Source organism: Scomber japonicus, chromosome 23 (genome assembly GCF_027409825.1).
Source record: "Scomber japonicus isolate fScoJap1 chromosome 23, fScoJap1.pri, whole genome shotgun sequence".
Classification (NCBI taxonomy): domain Eukaryota; kingdom Metazoa; phylum Chordata; class Actinopteri; order Scombriformes; family Scombridae; genus Scomber; species Scomber japonicus.
The window spans coordinates 8,871,352-8,883,916 of NC_070600.1; positions in this window are offsets into that span (position 1 = coordinate 8,871,352).

A 12,565-nucleotide genomic window follows, 5' to 3' on the forward strand; every position below is an offset into this window, starting at 1 on the left:
CATACCACCACAGCAGCTAGAGTGAAGTTCCCTCCCTCTGAATCTGTTGGTGACCCCCCCGCCCCCACCTCCCCTCTCACTCACACACACACACACACACACACACACACACACACACACACACACACACACACACTCGTTCTCTCTCATTACTCACACAAGTCTGACACATCCCTGTCAAATGCCAACTCACATTAAGGTGGGGAGAAGGTACCTTTCTCTTTCTCCTCTGTTTATTCTCCCCCGCTCTCTCTCTCTCTCTCTCCAGTTCACTGGAAATTTAAAATCAAGCTGCTTTACAGTAAACAGTATTAAATCAAGGGAATATTGCTATTGCCAACACACATAACAGTAAATACATACACTATGTATACACTATACAGTAATAGACTACCCACTATATGTCCCATTATGTCATCCACAGGCACTAACTGAATCACAGGAGTTTTTCTGTTCCTACAAGAGGATTGTTGAAGTTACTATATTGTATTGAGTATTTCATGCTTGTTCACTGTGCTACATAGACTACAGTACAGGCCTGGCTGCATCATCCATAAATGCATTCTAATGGAGGGATTAAAGTGCAGAAGAAGCCACTGACTGTACTGCTTCCTCTTCTTCTGTCTTGACTTCTGTCTGTTTTTTTATTTCTATACAGGCCTATTTGCACATGTTCATAATTTATAATGCTTTTATTTATTTCTTATTATAGATTGCAGATTTTTGTTGTTATCTTATGTGATATGATGTGTTAAAGATGAGCTAAATGTAACTGTTTCAAATAACATAGTATTTTATCTAATTCTGATGTCCTGTCCTGTTCTTGGCATCAAAATCATAGAAAATGACCACACTGTAACACACAACTGCAGACGCTATCCATCAACTGTGAGCCCTGGATTTAAAATGAACTCTGCATACATGTGGGTGTGTGTGTGTGTGTGAGTGAGACAGACAGAGGTAGAGAGACTGCTGTGTCTGTCTGAAGCCCTTTTCCATCATTTGCTAATCAGATATCATAATTTGCTACAGCGGAATATTGAAATATGTCTGCCGGTATTTGTATCACTCCATCATGGTTGAGTAAATGACGATGTGACAGGCATGGATAACCCACCAGACGTGGCGTGAGAGAGAGAGACTGTGTATGTGTGTGTGTGTGTGTGTGTGAGTGTTTATGTGTGTGTGTGTGTGTGTGTGCACGAGCTTCTGCGTGTGCACGTGTTTAAGTGTGTTTAAATGATGTTCTGTGGAATCGGCAATGTATGGTTGCCTCTCAGCGCAGATAAAACAGTTAAACACAGTAATTGCCATTTACTCTCAGCTGTGCTTGCGTTCCCATGGGAGAGCACAGCGCTCGACGGATACCGCACACACACACCCATGCACACACGCACACACCCATGCACTCACACACACACCCATGCACTCACACACACATACATACACATTTTACTTTAGATGATTTAATTTTCTTTTCTCTTGTTTTTGTAAGGTTTGGTCCTGAATGTGTACACTGCTGCCACACCACTCTGTGTGTGTGTGTCCATAGTGGAGGTCTTGCAACCATCACATCAATATTACACTCTGCCCTGGGGCAGCTGAAGGTTTCTGGGTTACCTTAGTGCTTGCTTTCTGTTTCTCTCTCGATCTTTAAAATAAGGCAGGAGAATTACAGTTTTTTGCTTTGGCTAAAATATGCCCTTTAAAATTATTTATTATTGACTTTTGTTTTCGTGTGTATAGAGAGAATGAATGGGAGAGAGAGAGGTGTGTTTCCTGATGTATAAATTAAGAGCACATAACTTCTCCTCCAGGTCACTGAAACAACAGAGCCGTCACCCGCCTGCCAAGCATGAATGTGGGGTGCAGAGAGGGACATAAATGACCCATTGTGAATGTGTGTGTGCGTTTGTGTGAGTTTGCCTTTGCATGTGTGTCTATGAATGTGTGTTCATTTATATGCTCCCATTCAAACGTGCGTGTGTGTGTGCAGTGTATGTGTTTTTGCATGTGTTTGAACATATGTATTTTTAGTACAGCGTGTGTGTGTGTGTGTGTGTGTATGTGTGTGTGTGTGTGTGTGTGTGTAGTGTGCTTGACTGGGTTTCTCAGTGTGTGTGATTAGGTGATCGCTGCTTTATATTCCCCACAGAGGAATAAAGAGAGTATTTCCCCTGAAAAAACAACTGCGCACAAAGGGTTCTTTGACAAGACCCTCTCTCTCTCTATGTGTGTGTGTGTGTGTGTGTGTTTGGGCTGGGGGGGAGGTTGGTAGTGCAGGTCTTGGACCCTCTGAACTCCCTTCAGCTGTGACCCACTGCTAGCGAGGCTTGACAATACCTAGTATGTGTATGTAAAGACAACATTACTCAGCCTGTCTTGGCCGGAGTCAAAAGCTCAAAACAGAACACTATCTCAACACCAGCTTTTATTTTAATGATATATTAATGATGCTGTGTGTAAATTCAGAGTCTGTGTTGTTTTCATTTGATTAAGTGCTGTTGGTGCATTCCAACACTTATTTGTGAAGAAGTGTTTTCATTGATTTACTCTGCTTGTAATTCAGTTTGTTCCGTGTTCAGAGTTCCTACATTTCCCAGAATTCCCTTTAAGAACCGCACAGAACTTACCCAAAATTTCCAGGACTTGCTGAATTTCAGCTGTGGGTTTTGACACTAACGTTGGAGTACTACTAAATGGAGTACAAGTAAAGCAAGACATGATTTATCGTCTTGCAGCTCATTGTTTTTGTTACGCGGCTCACATTTTTAATGTTTTGAGTCATTCTAAATGTTCTCATCAGCGTCTTATGCAGCCACAGCAAGCAGCTTTGATAAACTCACTGTATGCTACCAGCCCAGCACCAAACAGCACATACACAAATATATAATTTATAATATACATATAACATAACATATAGCTGCCAAATAACCCTAACCCTTTCTTCTGTAGTTGGTGGCGAACAACACTGAGCTAAAAGGAAATTAATATTGGACTTAATTTGTCCGGTAGTCAAAAACTTACTCTAAATAAATTCCAGTGTTGCTCCATGTCTGCTGTACATATTGATGTATAAATAGCAATAGTTTACACAAATGAGCCATATTAACCTTATAAATGGATAAAATTTGAATGCTTTTTGCGTCTCTCGTTAAGTGGCAAAAATCAGTTAATTCAGGTTCAAGTCATAAAATGGAGGATGTTATACATTCCCCTCTTCTCTTATTGGCTTGTGAGGGTGAAGAGGTTCATCTTCAGTGACGCAAACATTCTTTAAATGCAGCTCATGCTCTCTGAATGTGCCCTGTGTTTTGTACAACAAATCTGTGGTGTCAAATCTGTGGTGAACACCACAGCAATCTTATGTAATTCAGGATAAAATATCACATTGATGACATGTTATTCCAATATTTTCTTTTTATCTTCCCCTTATTTCAACATTTCTTCCTCTCTCACCTTGCTGTCAAGGTATAATACCATGTTGCACCAGTGTCACCAAGTGTTAATACCTTAACTGTCACTACAAAATCCCATGTCTGCCCCTTTTTAACCTTACATTCATTTATATCTCTCTTCAACCGCTCATATCAAAGGTTACTACACTTCCATGCCTCCAAACCCTTTCATAAAGGCAATGATTAGTAAAAGCCAGACAGACTGACAAACAGAAAGATATATAGATAGATGCTTTCCATTTTCCCCAGAGATCAACACTGTACCACACACCAACAGGCACACAGGGGGATTATTTGGGAAAATTCCAGGGCATTTGCTCCAGAGTGGCACCGCGGGCCTCTGAACACCAGCGATTCAGCTAATGTCACTGTGTGAAAGCATCAATCTGTCAACAAAACCCTACTTTGTGGGTCAAAAGGCTTTCAGCATTGCAGCAAAAGACAGAAAAATAAAACACCGGCTCCACATTTCACCAATGAGTGAGAGAAAGAGGCCTCGAGTGAGACTGAAAAGAGAAAATTGTTACCATTACCTTGGAAAGGCAAAGAAAGTACGGAATAGGAAAAAAAAATTCTCCATGAGAAGGAATAATCAAGATGGTTATTTTTCTGCCGGATACCGCTGCTCCCTTGCATTATCAAAATTGATCGTGCCTATAATTTTACAGGGGGGGAGACATTGAGAAAGAAAGGAGAACGGAATGCCCTATTGTCGGGCCAGCACATATCAAACTGTGTGATATTGTAGCAGTTAAGTGGCAATTTTGTTGGGTGCAAGCAGTTTTTTTTCTCCCTGCAGAGTGATGCCATTGTATTCTTTTTTAGTGACTTTGGTTGGCAAAGGTGACTCATGGAGCTGATCACAATCATATAAACCCTCTCTTGTGTACATATGTTGCATTGCCTGTTTTATTTTCATATAAAGTCTTCTATGCACTTATAGATCCTCCACACCTTAACAATATGTGATGTAGGCATCTTAAAACTCTTAATTATTCACCTAGATTTAGTCCAGTTTTAACCCTTTTCCTCACCTGCAGATTTCTAAATCAATACAACTTGGTAGTCTTATCTGTCATCAATACTAAATATCATACAGCCCCCTTTTCCTTTAGATTCAACTGGTGTTTAAAACCAGTACGAACATGTAATGCAAGGGTAGGGACATTTAAAGGGAGGTTGAAAACGGAAAAAGCTATATGCATAATCCCATTGTGCTGCGATTGTTCCCACAGTGTATTTTAAATTTAAAAAAAAAGAGAAAAGAATCTGAAGGAACAACACTCCTGCCAATCTTGCAGAAAATGGACTCGGATGGAGATGTATCAGAGACAAAACACACAGTCGCATGAGTAATCATCACGCAGTCTCACACACATTGACCCACGAACAAACACACACCTCTCTGCCCTCCAGAGGTACACTATCTGCAGCAGGAAGTCCCACGCAGACACTTCCTGTTGGTCCCAGGAACAATGGCTATTGTCGCAGGCCGCGCCACTCTGACATGCCGTGACCTCACCTCCACGTCTAAGCTGACAATAAATCCTCCACCTTTAAATGGAACAAGTGATGATAGATTAACAAGGTAACGGCGCCAAAAGCATAGAAACAAAATAGCATCAGGGTTAAAAATGGTAAAATACGTAAGTTTGGGGCAAAAACGCAAACAGGCATCGGTTGTTTCCGCATGGTATGTTTTTTTATGTTGTTTTTTTTCTGAGATTTTATAATTGTCCATGTTGTTTCCAGTTTAGCAACAAACTCCTGGCGCCAAACTCCAGGTCAGACAAAGCAGAAAGACAATGCAGTCACTCTTAATCGAAACACTGAGCTGCAATATCTCACCCTCAATCCATCCTGCCTTTACACATTGTCACACTTAGAACAGACACCATGGTCCTGTCAAACTAATCAGTTCATTTTTATCCATTTGGACTTTTATCTGATGGACAACCAGCACGTACACAAGTCAATACTAATACTGAAACTTTCTTTTTCTATAGCAAAGATCTGACTGCTGTGGTCTGGCCCAGCTACCAAGATTTCAACAAACTATACATGTTATGTTCCTTTTTCTTTCATAATCTGATGTCATTTGTTGAGTTAAATTAGTTTACTAGGAAGTGCTAAATGAGCTAAGCAGTGTCTGGTTTTCTCTCTTAATCCCCTCCATATGTCTGTTTTTGAGTGTCAAAAACTGTTTGTAGTTTATGCTGCTGTCATACTCCTTGGAATTATATCTAGTGAACAATTTATGTCCATTGGTGACAGATTTTAACCCATGCTCAATTTTTACACTACTATACAGAACAAGGTGTTTTTCTTGCAAAACAAGCATGGGAATATACAAATTCTGTCAGGATAAGAGATCTTTTAGGTGCTTCAGCTTAACCATGCTTTGACCAAAATGTCATTGATGACAAGGAAGAATCCAACATGAATGTTCTGATTGGCAATGGGATTTAGATTTACGTTAGATTTCAACAAGAACATAGTTTGGCCATGTTGAGTCATGAACAACACACACGTTAATATTCTCCCACCTTCTGCATTCCACTATTGCTTTTTTAAATACTTTATTCTCCTTTAAGACAAAGCAAGTTTATTTGTGTGGCACATTTCAATAACAAGGCAATTTAAAGTGCTTTACATAACGTGTTAAAAGCATTGAGACAAAGTGTAAAAGAAACACATAAAAGGTCACAAATGCAATCAGAAATTGTTATTCAAATGTTTAGAGAATAGAAAATAAAAATGAACTAACACAAATGAATCAAAAGCCTCAAATTTGATTAAATAAAAGGCAGAAGCAAACAAAAAAGTCTTCAGCATTGATTTAAAAGAACTGGAAGATATGTGGAACATAAAAACTGAAAGCTGCTTCTCCATATTTAGTTTTGACTCTGGAGACAGAAAGCAGACCTATCCCAGAAAATCTGAGAGGTCTGGATGGTTCATAATGTAGCAGAAGGCAAATTCATTGCAGGCCCTGTCGGATAGAAGTTCAGAGGCTTCTGAAACAGGAGGTTTGTTATCCTGTCGACAGCAGCAAACAAGGCATGTGCATTATTATTGTTTTCTGCAATGAGGCCAGAGAACAAGGACCGCCTTTTATTTCTCAATTCTGAATTATAAATCCACAAACTCCCTTTATAGATGTCATAATGAACCTGGAGATGTTCTTGTCACCACCTATGGAGATCTTTTCTTACCAGAGACCACCTTTACTTTAGTGGATGCAATGGCATCAATAACATTTGTGATTTTAGAACTGAAATGATCTACTACCACATTGAGTTTGGGGTTCAAAATGAGGGTGGGTGTGGAAGAGAAAACCAGAATAAATATTGCACTGGTGTTTTCAGTGATATAGAGTTTTGTGATTACCTCTGAACATTTGTGTGCATGGAGATAGTACTCTCAAAGAAAACACAGGAATGATCAGAGAGAGCAACATAGAACATCGAACGTTCAGACCCTTGAAGACGATTAAACCCAGAGCGTGTACCTTATTGTGTGTGTCAGTCCATAGTTATCAAGAACACACACAGTCCTTTAGCCCTTCTGTCCTAGGGGTTGTCAACATGGATGTTAAAATCCCCAACAAACAGTATTTCAGCAAAGTCATCAAAAAAGTTTGCACAGCATTTATGTTGCTTGTAGATATTTAGAGATACAGCTCGAGAAGTGGAATTCAACTGAAGAGTCACATATTTCAGCTTCACTCATAAATCTTAAGTTGGGAGGGACTGACTTGAAAAGAACAGCTGCACTGTTATCTTGGTCTAATCAAGTTTCAGTTAAAAACATAAAATCAAGATTGTGCTTGATAATGAAATCATTGATTCAAAATGTTTTTCCTGCCAAAGATCTGACATTTAATAAAGCCAGATTTAGCCTGTTAAAAACATTATCTGCTCATTTTTTCGGGGCAGACTGAGACTGACGAGGATTTGATACTAAATTTGATAAATTTGCAGAATTGGTCGGGTGCTTCCAGTTTATTAGCAGATTCATCAATCTTTTTGTATTACCTTTCAAGACAGGACTTGAGAAAACTACTGGCATGCTGGGCCTTGGCTTGTCCTGGGAAGAGTCGTGAGTGTTTTATCAAGCTGGGGAGACAGAGGACAATTGTTTTGCTGTCGTTAGGGGGATGATTGTGTCAAAAATGGAGGACATGAAGCCAAATAGTGGAGGGTAAGGGGGGTTTAACACAACCAAAAAGATGTGTGCAGTCCCAGAAAAACTTGAAATGGACAATAAAGTGCATGAATGGATGATACATGCAGTTTAAAACCATGCAGTGCCAACAATCTGCTGAATATCAACTCCTCTTCTGACTTGTGATAGATGACCACTGATAAACACCTCTGCTTTTAAGGAGCTGAATGTGTTCACTTACGTCTTGTTTCAGTACTTTAGACTGTTGTTACACAACATCATTGGCCCCTACGTGCACTATGATGGTCTTCAAAGTTAGATGGGCAGCCATGATAAACAGGATTCTTTCTGTCCTGCCAGAGATCATATCCTTGGGAAAACAAAGTATTTTGGTGTTCCTACAATAAATGCTTCTTATATGTTTAACAGCAAGGTCCCTTACAATCCGTTTGAGGCCCAGTTGTAAGCCTTTGACTTTCTGAATCATTATCCAGGTTATCAGATGGTGATCCGGAGTCCTGCTACAGTGGCGCAAATCGTTTCTCCAGTTACACTCAGTTGTTGCAGAGGTTTGTTTCTAACTCTCCCTTTTGCAGCTGTCAACATCTGTGTCCTACTAAGAACAGGGTTTGGAAAGGTGCTCATCACAAATCTCAGGGCACTGGGCTCTGCCTGTACTTAATCCTCCCATTTCCCGGGGAAATTATTTACTCTTAGTCTTTGCACCAAGAGAGTTCCAGGGAGGACTACCACTTGTAGATTTATTACCTGGTACACAGCTCTCCTGTTTCTTGGAAGACTTTTTTGGTGCTAATTAGCCATGTGTTAGTACTATCTTGTTCTTCTAAGTGGTGAATTTAGGTTTCCAGAGCTGCAATCTTTGGTATTATTTTGTGCAGGTCGTCTGTGGAGAAGGGGGCATCTTACTACTATTTAGCTTTTGCTAAGTACCGTGTGTCCAGTCACTGCAGTACGGGCTTGTGCTTATTGTTAAGCTTCACTCATGTATCACTGAGGTCATAAAAATGTTGAAATATGAAAATAAGCCTACTATATCTATACAAAAAAGCAGTCCCAGTGATTTATAAGTATCAAGTAAAACCAGTCTACAGCTGTTGGCAGATGTGCAGCTCTACTGTAGCACTCAAAAAGTGCCCTACTCAGTAAAAGTTACCACAGGAAGCAAGGGTGTAATAACAGGCAAATGTGCACACTATCAAAATGGCATAGGCATGTGTCCTGAACAATGGGGGTCATAGGTCAATGTGTCTCTGTGGAGAAACTGGCTGCACACTGAGTGACTGAAACCAAATAGCGTGTCTGTACCTGTGAGAAACAGTTTTAAGGACTAATCATGATGAATTGAGTTCATATGGTGCTTGCATATATGTCATCCCACACAGAAAAAATGAACCAGACAAAAAACATTCACTTCCTCAGACAAGCCAGGGATTCAAACTTCTGTGCATCATGAAATAGATGGGAAAATTGTAGTTAATATACTGAGAGAGAGATGCATTGAAAAAGAAAAAAAAATATTATGTTCATTAATCAGCTGATGACACAGCTTCAGTGGCCTTGGTGGAGTAGGAAATAATGGAACACAACCAAGCTCCCTTACCTTATGTTTCACATGATCCTCGAGGGTGTTAGAAAAGGGTTCCAACATTCGACAATGCCTTTTTTCTCTGTGAAACATTGCACGTGTGTATATATGTGTGTATGTGTGTGTGTGTATGTGTGCTTGTGTGTGTTTGAACATCCCTTCGTCCCCATCTGTACAGAGCAGCTGCCGTCAGGATGCTTCTGGGGATTAAACGCCTCTCTCACACACAATCTGCCTCCCCCCCACCACCCATCCACATCTTCTTCACCTTTCCACCTCCTTCCATTTCACCCTCTTTATTTCTCTCTCTCTCTGTCAATCTTTTATCTTATTGCCAATACTCCATCTCTGCTTGCTTATATTTTAAAGTCTGATTGTTGCAATTGTTGTGCAGCACCACATCTGCTCAGATGTCAGAGTGCCTGGCCCCGCATCCCATGTGTGTAGAGTGTGGAAAGCATGTAGTAAGGTCAAATGGGTTCTATAACAGTGTAAACAAAAAAAGGGGCTTTAAAACTGCACTAGCATATATTTTCTAAATGAGCAATTGATTAAATACTAATGTGAAAGGTGTAATTGTGTTGATGAACCCACAGAAACCCTAACCCTACCCTAGACTCCCATGCTTTTACAGACCTCAACTTTACTGTTTTGCTCTAGTATCACTGCTCTTACAGCGTTTTTTTTTTTTTGCCAAAAAGGTCTGACAGACCTATTGCATGCTTTTTAGAACTAGTTTAGAACTTGCTAGTGAAAAGATTTGGTGAAGCACTGAGGTACAAGGAGAGTGAATATCATCAAGAAGCCATAAACACAGCTTCATATAAATGCTAATATTCCTCTGTCCTCTGGATGTATATATACAGTAAGTGATATAGGTGCTGTTTGTTATCACATGGGCCATATTAACTTTATTAAGTGATAATATGTCGAACTGCCCCCAAGGTAGCTAAACAAAAATAATATCTCTTTCACGTTTTGACCTGACATGTCTAATTTTATGTGTGCAATCAAAAATCTTTTATCAAAAATAAATATATTTTGTGCATAAAAACAGTCTGATTTTCGTTGCTTTGTGCAGTCACCATTTCCGCATTTCATCCCTTCACATCAGAATACGGTAGGCCTTGAGTTCAATGGCACTTTATCAAATCTGATTATCAAATCCAAATCCTTTCAAATCCCTTATTGTGTTTAGCTTCAAAGAACATTAAACAACATAAGCCATTAATAACTTTGCATTCAAGTAGTTAATATCATCTAATCCTCAAGTTCTCCTGATAAACTGTGTTACATTTTTGCAGTATTTAGCTAAATGGCTATCTGAATGTTTTGTACAATAGTCCTTGATATTAAAAAGGAAGAAGAAAATGAAAGATTGGTTATTAGATTTTCAGAGTGTGAAAAGAAGACGATGCACTGAAATGAAGCTGGATGTTTTTACCAACATTTACCAACTAGATTCAAAATCGAACCAGCAATGACAATCTAACCCCACATCTGTATCAAATTATCACCATGTCAAATGTCCTTCACAGTCTCTGGGTCAAACAGCAGCGATACGCTTGTTAACCGAATCTACACATCCCATCTTTATTAAATATGAAATCAAATAAGAAGAAACATGGTCATTGTGAAGATTTTTAAAGTTTCAGCATGTGGGATAGGACTGTTTTCATCTGCGAGTAAGTGTCTACACATGTTTGTTAAGAGAAAATGTGTGTGACAGAGAAAGAAGTAAAGTGTGTGCATGTGTGCGCAGCATGTGTGTAAGCATGGCTTGAGGGGTGAGAGAGTTTTATCCTACTGTCAGAGAGAATGTGTCAGATTTCCACTCCTTTGTTCCTTGTCGCCGAGCCTTGTCGTTACGTCTATCCGTGTGTGTGTGTTTGCCTGCCATCCCTGTCGGCTTTAGTTATTAGTCACTGGCTCTGTCGAGAGGCGCCTTTTTTTTTCCCAAATAGTTTTGAAGTCATAAATCCATAAGCAGACAGATGTAAGCTGGCGACCAAATACAGACATATATTAGGCATTCCCCTGGATCCAGCAAGCTGCTTGATGGGACATAAATGCAATCATATCCTTTCTCCCAAATCCCTCAGAGCTTTCACATTCTCCCTTCACCACTGTTGATAGACTATTAAGATACAGATGCTCTTGCTGTACACGCTAAGTCGGCTGAGATATTTCTCATGTATACCATATGTCTTCTCTTAAATTTTGATACACTGCATCTTCTCTGAAGTGCTGATAAGACATTCTAAGCAAATATAGTAAGCATTGTGGTCCAAAGCAGTGTGTGGGCAGCAGGCCTGGACCGACTGCAAAGGAAAAGCAAAAAATGAAAGAAACAAACTGAGTGAGCACATTTTGAAAAAGGTTGGAATAATGGAACGATTTTTTTTTTTTTTTTTTTTTTTTTGAGTTTCGGAGGGAATCTGTCGGACTGTGAGAATGAGAACGAGATAGGTTACATCCTGTCTAAACCTTTGAAATCATTATACTCCTATTACTGTAATTGAGTTTGACAATAATACCAAATGCTCCAATAATGCCAGATTATGAATTCATTATGATATGCTATAATAATACTGGCCAGATGCTGCTGTTTTGTTTGGCCTGCAAATGAATCTAATCCAAACTGAACATCTGACAATGGAGGTTTTCATAACCCCCAAATGACATTGAACAGGTTGTAGGTTGTATTCATTTGCAAAAACACTAATTAAACGCAGGGAGAAAAAAAAAAAAACACAGGGAATCAAAGATGCTTGGAGAATGATGATTGCTGCTACAAAAATCTAAAAGATTGGTTATTTCTATGCTTTTGTAATTCTATCACATATGAAAGCTTTATTATTTAATCACAAGAAGTTCATAATTTATATCTTTTGAGTGTCAGCTATAGAAACATTGTAATGGGCTTCAAATAATAGTTTTGTAGTTAGAAATCACAACCTCATGAGAGTAACTTATCATGGCATTTTCTTCTGTTTTTGACATTTATTTTAGATCAAATTCAATCCAAACTACGATAAAGAGGAATTGATAGAAGACCAAAAAAGAGGAAACAGAAAAGTCCACCAAACTAATCAAACTATATGCTTATCAAAAACAGGCATCTGACAATTCTTGATAGAAATATGAAAAAAAAGCTAAACAAAAGACTAGTTATCAGCTTATCAAATCCTCCTGTGTTTCCCAGATGATGTGAATATGCTAAATAAGGAGCCTTGAGAGTGACAATGATAACAAGAGTTTGGTTTCATTGTGTCAGTGCTGGCTAGCGTCTTGCTTGCAGGCGCACAGAGGTGGTTTGGAACAGGAAGCGCCG